General features: G+C 39.0%; 1 protein-coding gene across 2 annotated transcripts in view; it reads left to right on the top strand.

Moving 5' to 3' along the window:
• Positions 1 to 14,943, top strand: part of LOC102167823 (uncharacterized) — a 770,457-nt gene that overhangs the window by 508,144 nt on the left and 247,370 nt on the right. Inside the window, exons 11-13 of one of the 2 annotated variants that reach the window (XR_014827555.1) lie at positions 515 to 626; positions 6,063 to 6,113; positions 7,264 to 7,369. The gene's annotated coding sequence lies outside the window, so the exon portion shown is untranslated. Of the gene's footprint in view, positions 1 to 514; positions 627 to 6,062; positions 6,114 to 7,263; positions 7,407 to 14,943 lie in introns of those variants that run through there. The other variant, XR_014827520.1, reaches the window with a different exon arrangement.

Here is a 14,943-nt window from a genome sequence, read left to right as displayed (position 1 = left end):
GTTGTCTAAGTATTGGCTAAGACAGGTTGGTAGGGATGGCAAATAAATACTGAAGGGCTAAAGCCAGCCCAAGTGGCCTGCACCACAAGTGGTATAGTCCACTTGCTATAGAAGTGGTGCTCTGAGACTTGTCCCCAAGCCTGCTTCCTTTTAGTCAGATTGCTTTTGAAAAATACTAGGGGATAGGGAAAGTGGAGGGTATGTTTCCCATGTGGTCTTAAAGAGCCCAAGAAATCCATCATCAGGGGTGCATTTGACCTGAACAATACCTCTTCCTGCATTGTCTTCATAGGTTGAGAGATTGGCAGGATATATGCTTCTTTCTCACCTCTCTGCTGAGTTATGCTAAAGGAAGAAAGAACCTTAACTAGGCAGGCAGTGACCACTTATGGAATGTCTGCCAAAGAAGGGAATCTGGAGATTTGTCCATTTCATGTGTCATTCATTCTTGTGTTGTTTTCAGAGCAGTTATCTCGTCGTAAATAAAATGAATAGCTTTTTCCTTTTCTTTTAGAGAAAAGCAGATGTTGATTTGTGGAAAGACAGACGGTTTTGAGCAGAAGACCTTAGAAGAAAAGTCTTTCTAGGAGGAATTTTCCAAGAGGAAATCCTGTCTGCTTAGCCAGGTGAGAGGCACAGTGGAAATGGGAGGTGCCCACAGCTTCAGGAAGTTCTGTTTGGGCCTCCCTGCACATTCAATAAGAAGAATGAATGTCACTGTATTCAGCTTCTGGCTCCTTTGTTTTCCAGAAGGAGGTTATTATCTGGAGATTAGCAAACTCTGACTTCAGGAAATTGTTGATGAGGCATCTCTTTGGATCTGTTTCTTTTACCATACTTTGAATTTGAAAGAGTTATTCATTAAAAGCAAGAGCTTGGCCTGCCTGGTGGAAATTATAGTAAGAGAACGGATGGTGTCAGCAAGGGCAGTGCCCGAGCTATCTATAGAGCAATGAATGAAAGCATCAGACCTATATCCTAGAGGATGGGGAAATGAGGTGGAAGGCCAGGGCACAAAGCTTTGAGATGGACTCACAGCTTGTGAATAGAAAGCTCCACCAGGACAATCCTGCAGGACACTGGGAAGTAAAAGCAAAGCATGCCCTTATTTACCATTTTTTTTAAGAAAAAAAATTCTCTGCTGAAGGAAATATCCTATATCTGCACTAATATGGTAGCCAGTAGTTACATGTGGCTTTTGAGCATGGGAAATGTGGCTAATGAAAGTGAAGAAAATTGTATTAAATGAATTGAACTAAATTCATTTTAATTACTTTGTATTTAAATTCAAATAGCCATGTGTAGCTTGTGGCCACCATACTGAATGGGCAGATCTAAAGGGCTCTCTGAATTTTGAAATAATTTGGAATTTATCTTAAAAGAGAAGAGGAACTTAAAAAAAAGAATTTAGAGTATATTTGTTGATATACAAACCCATAATCTCATTCATAGGCAAACAAGTAAACAAACAAAAGTCTCCCCAAACAAAATTCAGACATATTGGCAAATCAGATGATATTGATAGTTGTTAATACTAGAAACAGCTTCATTCCAGGATCAGTAGGCTTAAGTGGAAACTTTTAAATGCTAGAGGAGAGCCAGTAACAGGTAGTGTCTTGGTGAGTTTGGAAGGGATAGTGTGGGGTATAGATATCATGAGAAAACATAGGGGACAAAAGAGAGCTTGGTACTGATCACAGAAAAAAGAATAGCTTGATATTGTGAAGTGAGATGTCCTCTTCTTTACTCATGTCCAATGTCCTTTCCTAACCAGTAAGGTCACCAGGGATGAGGGACACAGTAGGAAGTGCCAGCATTCCAAGTATGGGAAATTAACCAGGAAACAGTTGGTCTTAGGCTGTTCTTCAATCCAACAGGATAAAGAGAATGAAGAGATATGGTAATCAGTGTCCAGGATCACAGACAGAAGGGGCATGAGAGAGAGAGAAAGGCAGGGAGGAAAACTGGAGAGTCTTCTGAGTGGCCAGGCTGCCATATCCTAAGTTTCCATTCATTTAATTCCACTAATATTTATTGAGCATATTAACATTTATGTAGTTCTTGGAGTTAGTGATCCATGAGTGAACACGAGACATGATACCTGCCCTCCGTGAACTAAAATCTACCAGGGAAGGCAGGAGTTGACTATATCATCATACTAAGAATTAATTAATCTCAATGGTATTGGTGGCTGTGAAAGCATATGACTAGCAAACTTGAGCTCTGGAGATGGCAGGGCTGAGACAAAGCCTCCCTTAAGAAATCATATTTCAATCAGTGGCTGCAAAAGCTCAGTTGGGAGAGCGTTAGACTGAAATGTCTTTAGGTGCTCTCCAGAAGAAGGAAGGAAAAGAACATTCCAGAAAGGGAAGTCATTCGGAGCTCTGATAGAGCAGAGTGACTGGAGGCAGGAAACAGGGAGGAAACATTAGGCAGGGGAGAATCACACAGGGCCTGGGGCACACTCCAGGATTTTGGCCCTTTATCCTAAGGGATTTTTGGTGGACTCTGCTCCTAAAAACATGCTTTATGTCCTGAGAATGCAGAGCCGGCCATCTGGGAGCAGCACATCCTCTTCTCCCTCCACGGCTGATACAGGGATGAGGGAGAGGTCTGCCAGAATTTGGTCTAGCAGAGTAGGCTGACAGTGGTGTCCAGACTATTCTGGACAACTTTGACACTAAGAATGAATTTTAATTCCACAGAGCCTACCTTATTTGGTGTTTCTGTAGAGCAGTGCCTCACGCCCAAGGTCATTACTTAACTGAATGGCATTGGGGCCCTTGAAGGGCACATTCACCCGGTGATGAAAGAACATGAATTTGTGGTGGCAACTTTCCTACAAGGGACGCTCACAGAATCTGGCCCATACTCCCACTCATTTCTAACAGAACAGAAGGTTAACATTTAATGGAAGAGAACGGGTCTATAAGAAACCCAGTTGCGGAGTCCTGAGTTCTCCGATTGCCCCGCCCACCCGCGCAGATGCTTGTTGCTTGTCTTTTCCGCATTCCGGGGCTAGGGGCGCTGTGTGCAGCCTGAAGCCTAGGCTAGCCAGCAAGCCAGTGCGCTTGCGCGGCGGCAACCTCCACCACCTGCGGTGGAAACATGGGCGAGATAGGCTCGACCGCAGGGACAAGGGGGGACCCTGGAAGCTGCTGCAGCAGGCGCGGCTGGCCTAGACGAGATGGCAGAGTGTTAGGACGACGTGGCCTCCGTCATGAAGGCGGTGACCAATCTCAACAAACCTCTCCAATAAAGACCGAAACCTCCCCTTCGTGGCCTACAAGAACATGGAGCGAGCCCAGCAGCATGGAGCAGAAAACCACGGCTAAACGGAAATGAGAAGAGACTGGATGAGGTTCAGGCTTACCGGGAGAGGATGGCGAGGGAGCTGGAAATGGTGTGCAACGACGTGCTGAGTCTGCCAGACAAGTTCCTCACGAAGAATTGCAGTGATTTCCAGAATGAGAGCAAGGACTTCTACCTGAAAATGAAGGCAACTACTACCGCTACCTGGCAGAGGCGGCTCCCTGAGAGAAGCCAAACAGTGCGGTCGAAGCATGGGGCGCTGCCTACAAGGAAGCCTTCGAAATCAGCAAAGACCACGCGCAGCTGAGGCCCGCATCCCATGGGCCGGCCCTCCTTCTCAGTGCTGTACCAGGAAATCCAGAACGCACTGAGCAGGCCTGCCTCCTTAGCCTTCAATGATGCCATAGCCCTGCTGGACACGTTAAAGGAGGATTCCTATAAGGACTCCATGCTCATCAATGTAGCTGCTGCCAGGCCGCCTCACTCTCTGGACCAGCGGACCGGGAGGAAGACAGAGCAGGAGAAGGCAACTGAGGGGCTTCGCCACTCCCCCTACCACCGCTCCTAGCGCATCGCCACCCATCCTTCCTCATCACCATCATTAAGTATCTCCTGCTACACCTCTCTGTATGGCAGCGACTCCAACCTCCAGGAAGCAGTTCCCAATAAATTCATGGGCATTGCTGGACTGACTGCCGGTTGCTTTGAGCTCACGGGAGCTCCCTTTTCGAATTGTGTACACAGGTGAGTTCTGAAGGTTGCATTTTGTTATGCCTGCTGATGTAGGTGAAATGCGGGAGAAAGCACTAGGGGAGTTGGAAAGGAGAATTAACCAATGCAGGCTATAGTTGGTATTTAAATGATCCATTTAAAACAAGCTGATAGTGTTTTGTTTAGCAATACAGTTTAGCGTGCAAAAATGATTTCATCCCTCTCATCTCATTCTTCAGCTAGTGGGAAACTGTTAAGGGAAGCTGAGATCACTTGCTTCTTTCTATCAGGTTCATAACTGCCTAACATGAGGTTTCAGTAGTGCCTTGTTTTGCCTCTTTAAATTATGATGTGCATAAACCTTCTTTTCAATGCAATGCATCTAGGTTTGATACCTGCAACTTTTTCTTAGTAGTGATTGTTTTAGAATCATGGATTAATTTTCGTAATTTTTTGATGATTGCCCTTGTGTATTCTGACAGCACCATGCATGTCAGCCCACATCAATCCAGATTGGTGTTTATGAAATGCCAGGCTTCTAAATTAAACATTTTGGAATTCAATGAGTAAATAAATGTTGCTTTGGGGATACTAAGAAAAGAAAAAACCAAAGGCCAGGTGAAACCTGACAGGCAGCCATGGGGAGACCTGGAGGAGGTTTTCCAAGTGTAGCTGACCTGGCCCAGTGTATTTGGACGTTGCCTCTAGTGTCCTGCTGTGGTTTTTTACCGGTCTACATTTTTTAGGACTTTACAGATGCTTCTTGAGTAAAATAAAGAAATTTGAGAGAGGTGTATTGAAAGGAATTGAAGTTTGCCTGGTTTCAAAGAGTCATTGACCTATTACTTGCTTTTATTTGACATAAAAATCAGGACCAAAAGAGTAACTATGTGTAAATGATGATGAAGATGATCTGGATTTGTAAGAACAGTAAAAGGTTTATAAAACACAGTTCAGTAAATGAATATTATGTAGTGGCTCTGTTGTGTACACCATTGTACTGAGAGAGTCAGAAAAGAGTGGAGAGACAGAAAAGAAAATCATGGACTTGGAGAACAGACTTATGGTTGTCAAGGGGGAGGGGAGAGGGAGAGGAAGTGGGTGGACTGGGAATTTTGGGTTAGTAGATGCAAACTATTGCCTTTGGAATGGATAAGCAATGAGATCCTGGTGTATAAAAAAAAAGCAGAATAAGGGAAGGATATGATACTGCTGACTTATTTTCTGGTTTTACCAAAAGTAAACTCTCTTGGAGAATTTTATTTAATTTTTATCAGTTTGTCTTTGGTTAAAGGGATTTCAGACATTCTGAAATAGAAGAGAGAGAATTAGGATGAATCCTCTTGAAACCCCTTAATAACAATGAAAAATAATAAAAATAATAACAGGAAAAAAAAAAAAAGAGTGGAGAGAGAGAACCACTTCTGTGGGTGAGGCACTGAGGGGGTCCTTCTGCATCTGTGTGGTGTTTTATAGTATGTCCACAATCTCTTTAACCCTGTTTGAAAAGTAAACTCTATTTTTACTGTCCTTAAGTGAAAGCAGCACTTGGTGACCACCCTTGACAAACAGATTTGGGTAGAGGTGGTGATGTGTAGGCATTCCAAGACTAGGTCATAAAAGGCACTGCATCGTTTTCCAGGATCACTTGCTCCAGGGAAAGCTGAACATCATGGTAGTTCTCTTAAGCAGCCCTATAGAGAAATCCACAGGATGAGGAACTGAGGCCTCCTGCCAAAATGCATCTTGGAAGATACCCTCCAGCTCCAGCCAAGTCTTCAAATGACTTGCAGCTTCATGAGTGGCCCTGAATCAGAACCCCCCAGCTGAACTGCTTCTGGATCCCTGACCATGAGAAACAATGGGGGATGACAAATGCTTGTTGTTTTTAGCTGCCAGATTTTGGGGTAATTTATGTGGCAATGAATAATTAATGCAAACAACAATAATAGCTAAAATGTGTTGAGTCTTTAATATGTACCAAGGACTCTTCTAAGCATTTTACACATGTTAACTGGTTTTTTTTCTCTGTTTTTCAGATGAGGAAACTGAAGTCCAGAGGTTAAATAACTTTCCCAGGGAAGTACATAGTAAGTGACTTAAATATAGCCAGTCTCCTTCCATATGTGTTCTATCTTATGTATGTTTGTTTTACTGCTGTACTGTTTATTTTCCTTACTCTAAGTCCCACAATGTCGGGGAGGTAGTCTGCCCGTTTCATTGGAACCCAGCAGAGTGCCTAGAATACAGTACACTTGGAATAAAAATTCATGTAAATTGAATGAATAGATGATAAAGAAGTAAAATTAAAGAAATTATTACACACTAGCTCTTTGCCAATGATGGCTGAACTTTTGGATCTGACAAAGAGAAATATATGGAAACTTCACTCTTGGGTGATGTTAGTGTATCCTTTCATTAAGAATCTGAAAATTTGGACTTTATTTTGTTGCCAATTTTAGATGGTGCACAATGCCCTAATCTAATCCAGAAACCCAGTGTTTCACAAATTTGCACTTAAATCCAAGGGAAATTGGAAATAACCTAAATACCCAACATTAGAGTTTAATAAATGATGGCACTTTGGTGCAATAAAATTTTGTGTAACCTCTAAAATTATAAAACTATGTTGAATGAAGAAAAAATGTTTCAGAGTTCCCATTGTGGTTCAGTGGGTTAAGAATCCAGCTAGTATCCTTGAGGATGTGGGACCAATCCCTGGCCTCACTCAGTGGGTTAAGGATCCAGCATTGCTGCAAGCTATGGCATGGATTGTGGCATGGGTCACAGATGCAGCTTGGATCAGATTCTGCTTTGCCGTGGCTGTGGTGTAAGCCAGCAGCTGCAGCTCTGATTCGACCCCTAGCCTGGGAACTTCCATATGCCATAGTGTAGACCCTTAAAAGAAAAAAAAAAAATTTCAAACAATATTTATTTGAAAATAGCAGAAACAAAGTAAATTTTAGGCAAATTTGTATTATATACATTGTATAGTTACTAGAAATAATTAAACATATTTATTTATACTCCATGGAATGACCTCAAAGACATATTTATTTCAAATGTCTTTGCTTCTGGGTCCTGTCAGAGGACAGAAGAAGGAAATATATGTGTATATACTGACCCATATGTATGTATGCATATATATATTTAACATATGTATTTCTATATGTAGCTATCTGTATACGTATTAATCTAAACATGCATTTCAACTATTTCCTCAACTCTAATCTATTCCAGGATGGAACATTTTGGCCTCTTGCCCTATATTATCTGTTAACTTCCACTCCAGTGGTGAAAAACCTGCCTCCTGCCATCTGTATGCTGCAAACTCATCCTCCAGAAGGTAAGGCGAAATAAAAACTTTCTTAGAAAAACAAAAACTGAGGAAATTCATCACCAGCAGACCTGTCCTGGAAGGATTGTTTCAGACATTCTTCAGGTAAAAGGAATTATGGTACAGGTGAGAGAAACTGTCTACATAAAGAAAAGAAGAACGTTGGAGAAGAAATAAAGGTAAAATAGAATCTTTATTTCTCTATTTTTTAATTTACCTTAAAAAATTGTGTATGGTAATAATAGTAATTTTTTGGTAATAATAGTAATTGTTTGGTAATTGTAGCATATGGATAGGTGACATAAATGAGTGACCGTGGTAATATCACGTCAAGAACCAGGACCTCTTGAACATGGTTTTAAACACCCTTGTTCTCCACAGACAGCTGTCTCCACTGTAATCTTTACAGTGATTTGATAACACTGGGCATAGGCAAAGCTTCCAGTCAGTATCTCATCTCAGCCATTTAATCTAGTAAAAGTGAAACAGGACATTAGTCCTCACATGGGCTAAGGAGCCGGGGAGATAATAGAAGAAGAAATTAGAAGAGACTGAAGACACATGCCCACTTTTGTAAGCTGGAGCCACAGGTACTGGGGCCTGAGAATAGGAGATCAGAAGCCATTTAAACAGAATGGAGTATGGTATGGGTGAGGCTTGTGAGCTGAGCAGCAGAGCACAGGAATTTCCACTGCTGTAGTTCTTTCCTTAGTCCATTGTTTTCCTGGGGCTACGTGTTGAATTCACCTGAGATGTGGGTATGCTTTGCTTCCCTCAACTGGTATTGAGTGACTTGGGGTATAACCTTTCAAACTGTCGAGTATTGGAGTTGGCTGAAGTTGTGTTAAACCTGCAATTTGTTTCTCTCACTTAAAGGGGTAGGACTGGTTGGTTCCAACGATGTTCCTCTGGAGGAGCTGCGAAAGGAGGAACTGGTCTGAGGCCCTGCACTATCCACATAGTACAGTGTGTTCTTGGTGTGTAGAGGGAAGAATGACCACAGGGAACCCCACACATCTATAGGAAACAATGCTTATAACAAATGCATACTTAAAGTGGAATTGCTGTACTGGGCTTTCACTTCTGACAAAGCATTGAGAGTTGGGGTAAAATGCCCCTAGAATCTGAAAACAAATGTCTCTTCTGAGACTCACATGTCATAAAGTGAAGAAATATTTTCTCTTCTTCGAACTTATTATAAGAATTCTTTACTCAGAAGAGATTTGGCTTTTTTGGGAAATTTGCTGTATAAGACTACTGAGGGGATAAAAACAAGCTTCTAGGACCTGGGTTTTGGGCTGATGCCTAGTTCCCATGAGGAAGAGAAAAACTCTGCCTAATAAATGGGAGAAGGAGGAATTCGATGTTCCTACAGAGACAAAGCCAGGAGGGAAGATGAAAGAGCAAGACAAAGGAAGAAGTATTGTCACTTATGGAAGGAGATGGTTAAGGGCTCTGGAGTTGAGAACAAATCCAAAAAGGGCAAAGAGAAATGTCTGATGGTGTTATGTTTTATTATGTTGGGTTTGGATGATGCAAGCTTCTCTGCCATCTCCTTTATAAAATTGCTACTGCTATGGGGTATGTGGATTGGGGTGTGGGTGAATTTTGAAGAGAAGAGGGAGATCCAAACAGCAGACTGCGCCTGTGTTATTGATGGGAGAGGCTCTTTGCCAGAACTCATTTGGAATAAGGTGTGTGTGTGTGTGTTTCCCTGGATTAAGGGAGGGTGAGTGAAGCCTCAAAATCCTTTAAGTCTTGGCTGAATAGGAAAGTTCACACTCGACCATGTGAACTACAGTGTGGAAACTTAGTAGTACCAGTATACTTCTCAATATTTAGGGGAGGTTGACTAATTTGTTCATTGTGGCAGCCTATATCATGATCCTTTAAATAAAATAGGCCCATGAGGGAGAGAGGAAGGGCTTGAGAATTAAAAGCCAGACAAAGCCAATATTTCAGAATAGGATGGTATCCTTTGAAAAGCTTTCCATAGCAAATGAAAGTTAAATATTTTCTTCTTCACCTTTCCTTTAGAGAAGTGGTTTTTGAAGTGTGGATCTTTAACCAGAAACATTAGCATCACCTGAAACTTGTTGGAAATACATACTATTGGGCTTCATCCCAGACACACTGAATTAGAATCTCTGGATATGGGACCCTGAAATCTGTGTTATAACAAACCCTTCTAACATAAGATAGAGTTTGAGAACAATTGTTCTAAAGCATTGAATCTTAAATTGAATTTAGTGAATCTGATGGGAAAAAAATGTATATATGCTATTATTTTCACTAACTATTTAGAATTTCCTTCAATTGTGAATATAATCCCCAAAGCCCAGTAGTATTAAGAATGCCTGTTTTTTCATTGATAGGAAAAAACATATATCAGCTTTATTCAGATATAATTTGCACATCAGAAAATTCACTTAACAATGTTTAAGTCAGTAGTTTTTGCTATATTCACAGAATTTTGCACTCAGCATCATAATCAAATTTAGGACATTTTCTTTACCACAACAAGAATATGGTATTTTGTGATTGGTTTTCCCACTTATGTAATGTTTTTAAGAATCACCCATATTGTAGCATATATCAGTGCTTCATTAGTTTTCATTGTCAGGTAATATTCCATTGCATGTATATAAGATATTTTATTTATCTGTTTATCAGCTCATGGACATTTGGGTTGATTCTACTTTCTGGGAATGCTGGGAATGCTGCTGGGAATATTCATGTATAAGTTTTTGTTTGGACATATGTTTTTATTTCTCTTGAATATACCCCTAGGGATGAAATTGCTGGGTCATATAGTAACTATGTTTAACCATTTGAGGAATTGCCAGACTGTTTTGCAAAGTGGCTGCACCATTTTTACTTTCATTCCCACCAGCAATGTATGAAGGTACCAAATTCTTCACATCCTTGTCTGACTCTTGTTATTATCTGACTTTCTGACCACAGCTATCCTATTGAATATAAAGTGGTATCTCACTGTAGTGTTTTTTTTTTTTTTTTTTTTTTGTCTTTTTGTATTTTTAGGGCTGCATCTGCAGCATGTGGAGGTTCCCAGGCTAGGAGTCTAATTGGAGCTACAGCTGCTGGCCTATGCCACAGCCACAGCAATTCCAGATCCGAGCTGTGTTTTTGACCTACACCACAGCTCACAGCAACGCTGGATCCTTAATCCACTGAGCGAGGCCAGGGATTGAACCCGAAACCTCATGGTTCCTAGTTGGATTCGTTTCCGCTGTGCCGCAATGGGAACTCTCTCACTGTAGTTTTGATTTGCATTTCCCTGATGGTTAATGATGTTGCATCCTTGTATAAGCTTTTTGGGCATTTGTATATCTCCCTTGGAGAAATGTTTGTTTAGATCTGCTGCCTATTTGAATTTGGGTTGTCTTTTTATTATTGATTTAAAAGAGTTTTTTATTCTAGATAAAAGTCAACTATGGGAGTTCCCGTCTTGACACAGTGAAACAAATCCAACCAGCATCCGTGAGGATGAGGGTTCAATCCTTGGTTTCACTCAGTGCCATGAACTGTGGTGTAGGTCGCAGACATGGCTCAGATCCTGCATTGCTGTGGCTGTGGTGTAGGCTGGCAGCTGTAGCTCCAATTTGACCCCGAGCCTGGGAACTTCCATGTGGCTTGGATGTGGCCCTAATAAGCAAAAACAAAGAAAAAGTCAGCTATCAGATATGTGATTTGTAGATGTTGTCTTCCCTTCTGTGGACTGCATTTTTACTTTTTAGTGATACTCTGAAACACAAATGATTTCAGTTTTGTTAGAATCCAATTTACCTATTTTTCCTTTTTTAACTTGTGCTTTTGGTGTCTTATCTAATGAACCATTGCCTAATAAAAGGTTACAAATATTTATGCCTATGTTTTCTCCTAAGACATTAAGGGATTTTGTCTTTACATTTAGGTCTTTATTCCACTGTAAGTTCATTTTTGCATATGGTGTGAGGTGGGGGTCCAGAATTATTCTTTTGCATGTGGGATAGCCTATTTTTGAACATTGTTTCTTGAAAAGACTATTCTTTCCTCACTGAATTATATTTGGACCCTCTTTGAAAACCAGTTGATGATCAGAGTGAAAGTTTATTTCTTGGCTTCCAATTCTGTCCCTTTGACCTCTGTGTCTACCTTTTTGCTAGTACTAGGCTATCTTGAATACTATAGCTTTGTATTAAGTTTTGAAATTGCCAAGTGTAGGTCCTTCAACTTTGTTCTCTCTTTTCAAGATTGTTTTGGCTATTCTGGCCCCTTGCATTTTGATATTTTATAATAAGCTTGTCAATTTCTGCAAAATAGGCAGCTCGAATTTTGATAGGGATTGTAATGAATATATAGATCGTTTTTGGTAGTATCACCATCCTACCAATATTAAATCCTGAAATGCATAAACTGAGAATGTCTTTCCATTCATTTAGGTCTTTAAGTTCTTTCAGCAATGTTTATAGTTTTCAGAGTATAAGTTTGCACTTTTTAAAAATTTATTCTTAGTTATTCTTTTTGTTCACACCAATAACATGATAACAAATTAACATAATAAATATAATAATGTAAATAACTTTTAAATTTTAATTTAATTTTCTGATTATTCATTTCAAATGTACAGATATACAGTTGACTTTTTATTAATGATTTTTATTATTTTACATTATATCTGGTTTACAGTGTTCTGTCAATTTTCTACTGTACAGCAAGGTGGCCCAGTCACACATACATACATATATTCTTTACATTCTTTTTTCTCACATTATCATGCTCCATCATAATGTATATGGTAATGAGAGATAGTAAAACTATCTCTATTTGCAGATAACATGATCTTTATGCAGAAAATCCTGAGGAATTCACTAAAATATAGTTAGTATAGTAAACAATTGAGCAAGTTTAGTAAACAATATCAACATTGTCAGTTGACTTCTGTATATTGATGTTGTTTACTGCAAACTTGCTTAGTGGTTTATTCTAATTTTTTTTTTTTTAGTGAATTCCTTAGGATTTTTCTGCATAAAGATCATGTTATCTGCAAATAGAGATAGTTTTACTATCTCTTATTACTATATACATTATTTATGGAAGATAGTTTCTTCCATATTAGTGTGGATGCCATTTATTTATTGTGCTTGCCTAAATGGTCGGGCTAGAATCTCCAGTACAACATTAAATTGAAGCAGGGGAAAGCACGCATCTTTATCTTGTTCCTGATCTTAGTGGGAAAGCATCCAGTCTTTGATGTTAACTGTGGGTTTTCAAGGATGTCCTTTATCAGGTGGGGCAGTTTCCCTTTTGTTTTAGTTTTTTGGCTACTTTCATTAATAAAGGGCTTTGGATTTTATTAAATGCTTTTGCTGTGTCTATTGAGATGAACAAGTGATTTTTTTTTGGTCTTTTGTTCTGTAAATATAGTGTATTCATTAATTGGTTTTCTAATGTTTAACCAGCCTTACATTCTTGGAATAGATCCCACTTAGTAATGGTTTGGAATCCTTTTTATATGTTACTGAGTTCAATTTTATAGTATTTTGCTGAAGATTTTTGCTTTCATATCTTTGTCTATTTTTGGTATCAAGGTAATATTGTCCTCACACAATGAATTGTGAAGTGTTCCTTCCTCTTCTAAAATTTGAGTGAGTTTGTGAGGAATTGTTTTTAATTCTTAAATGTGTAGTAGAATTTACCAGTAAAGCCGTTTGGGACTGGACTTTTCTTTGCGGAATTTTTTTGATTGTTAATTCAGTCTCTTTGTTTTGAGACTATTCAGACTTCCATTGCTTCTTTAGTCAGTTTTAATATTTTGAGTCTTTGTAGAAATTTGTCCATTTCATCTAGTTTATATAATCTATTACTTTATAGTTGTTCATAGTACTTTATAGTCTTTTTATTTCTACAAGTTTGGTGGTAATATTCTCTTTCATTTGTTTGGGGTTTTTTGGGTTGTTTTATTTTGTTTTCGGCCACACCTACAGCATGAGGAAGTTCCTGGGTCAGGCATTTGTGGTTTTAATGATTTGAGTCTTCACTCCTTTTTTTCCTTTGACAGTTCAGCTAAAGTTTGTTGATTTTATTTATTTTTTTGTTAAGTATCAAATTTTAGTTTTGTTCATTTTCTTTGTTGTTTCTCTATTCTCCGTTTCATTGATTACTACTGTTATTTCTTTCCATATGCTTGTTTTTAAGTATAATTTGTTCTTTTTCCAATGTCTTAAGGTGGAAAGTTATTGACCTTCTTCTTTCTTTCTTTCTTTATTTGTCTTTTGTCTTTTTAGGGCTGCACCCATGGCATATGGAGGTTCCCAGGCTAGGGGTCTAATTGAAGCTGTTGCTGCCGGCCTACACCAGAGCCACAGCAATGCCAGATCTGAGCCACATCTGTGAGCTACACCACAGCTCACGGCAACGCCAGATCCTTAACCCAGTGAGCAAGGCCAGGGATCAAACCCGCAACCTCATGGTTCCTAGTCAGATTCGTTTCCCCTGCGCCAAGATGGGAACTCCTGATCTTTTTTTTAAATGTAGGTTTTTATAGCTGTATATTTCCCTCTGAACAATACTTTAATTATATTTGGTATGTTTTGGCATTTGATCCTTTCATTTTCATTCATCACAAAGTATTTTCTAATTTTCCTGGTGATTTCTTCCTCAGCTCATTAGTTATTTAGGAGTTTGTTGTTTAATTTCAACATGTTTGTGAATTCCCCAACTTTCTTCCTGCTGTAAATTTCTGAGTTTTTTTCTGTTGTGGTCAGATAGCAGATTTCGTATGATTTCAGTCCTTTTAAATTTGTTAAAGTTTGTTGTATATCTTAGCATATGATTTATTGTGGAGAATGTTCCATGTGCATTTGGGAGGAATATGCATTCTTCTGTTCTTAGGTGGAATGTATATCTGTTAAGTCTAGTTAGTTTATAATGGTGTCAACTGATATTCTGCTGGTATTCTGCTTAGTTGATATTCTTAGTTCTTGCATATATTATTGAGTCAGGCATTCAAGTCTATAGAATATTATTATATTGTAGTATATTATTGATGAATTATCTATTTATTCTCACCAATGGAAATTTTCTACATTTTCAGATATATTACAATTTCCAAAAATCTCAAAATGCCCATCTACTTTGAAATTGCAGTAGTTATTATACCTGCTGCAAATTATTTTTATTTAATGTATACATAAATAAACATGATTTTAAAATAATTTTATAACAGTATTTTAATATAATCAGCTTCATCTATACATTTATTTATAATAATTTATGCATAAGATAAAAGAGGAAATAGAACTGGAACCTTGAACACATGTGAGGATGGGCCAGGGTTAAGGAAGATTATGGGTGTGGACTGGCACCAAGAAGGAATAGAGATTGTTCAATTTTGAGAAGGAAGCAGAACGAAATTTGCTATGGGGGGGTCCTCACTTCAGTGAGCATGAGGAGTGTCAAGATACAGTTTTCTAAGATGAAATGTAGTAGACAGAAAATCATAAAAAAGAAGAATACAGGTCAGTCTTTCTGGTACTTCCAGCTTCCCAGGGTTCTCACAATCAGTCTTGTAGCCAGAAAAC

The sequence above is a fragment of the Sus scrofa genome, chromosome 14, assembly GCF_054392235.1.
Source record: "Sus scrofa isolate SSC_HxYL_T2T_F1_AM1 chromosome 14, Sscrofa_HxYL_maternal_Yorkshire_Landrace_v2.0, whole genome shotgun sequence".
Lineage (NCBI taxonomy): Eukaryota > Metazoa > Chordata > Mammalia > Artiodactyla > Suidae > Sus > Sus scrofa.
Note: the sequence above shows the minus strand (reverse complement) of the source record. Positions and strands in the feature narration are given on the sequence as shown.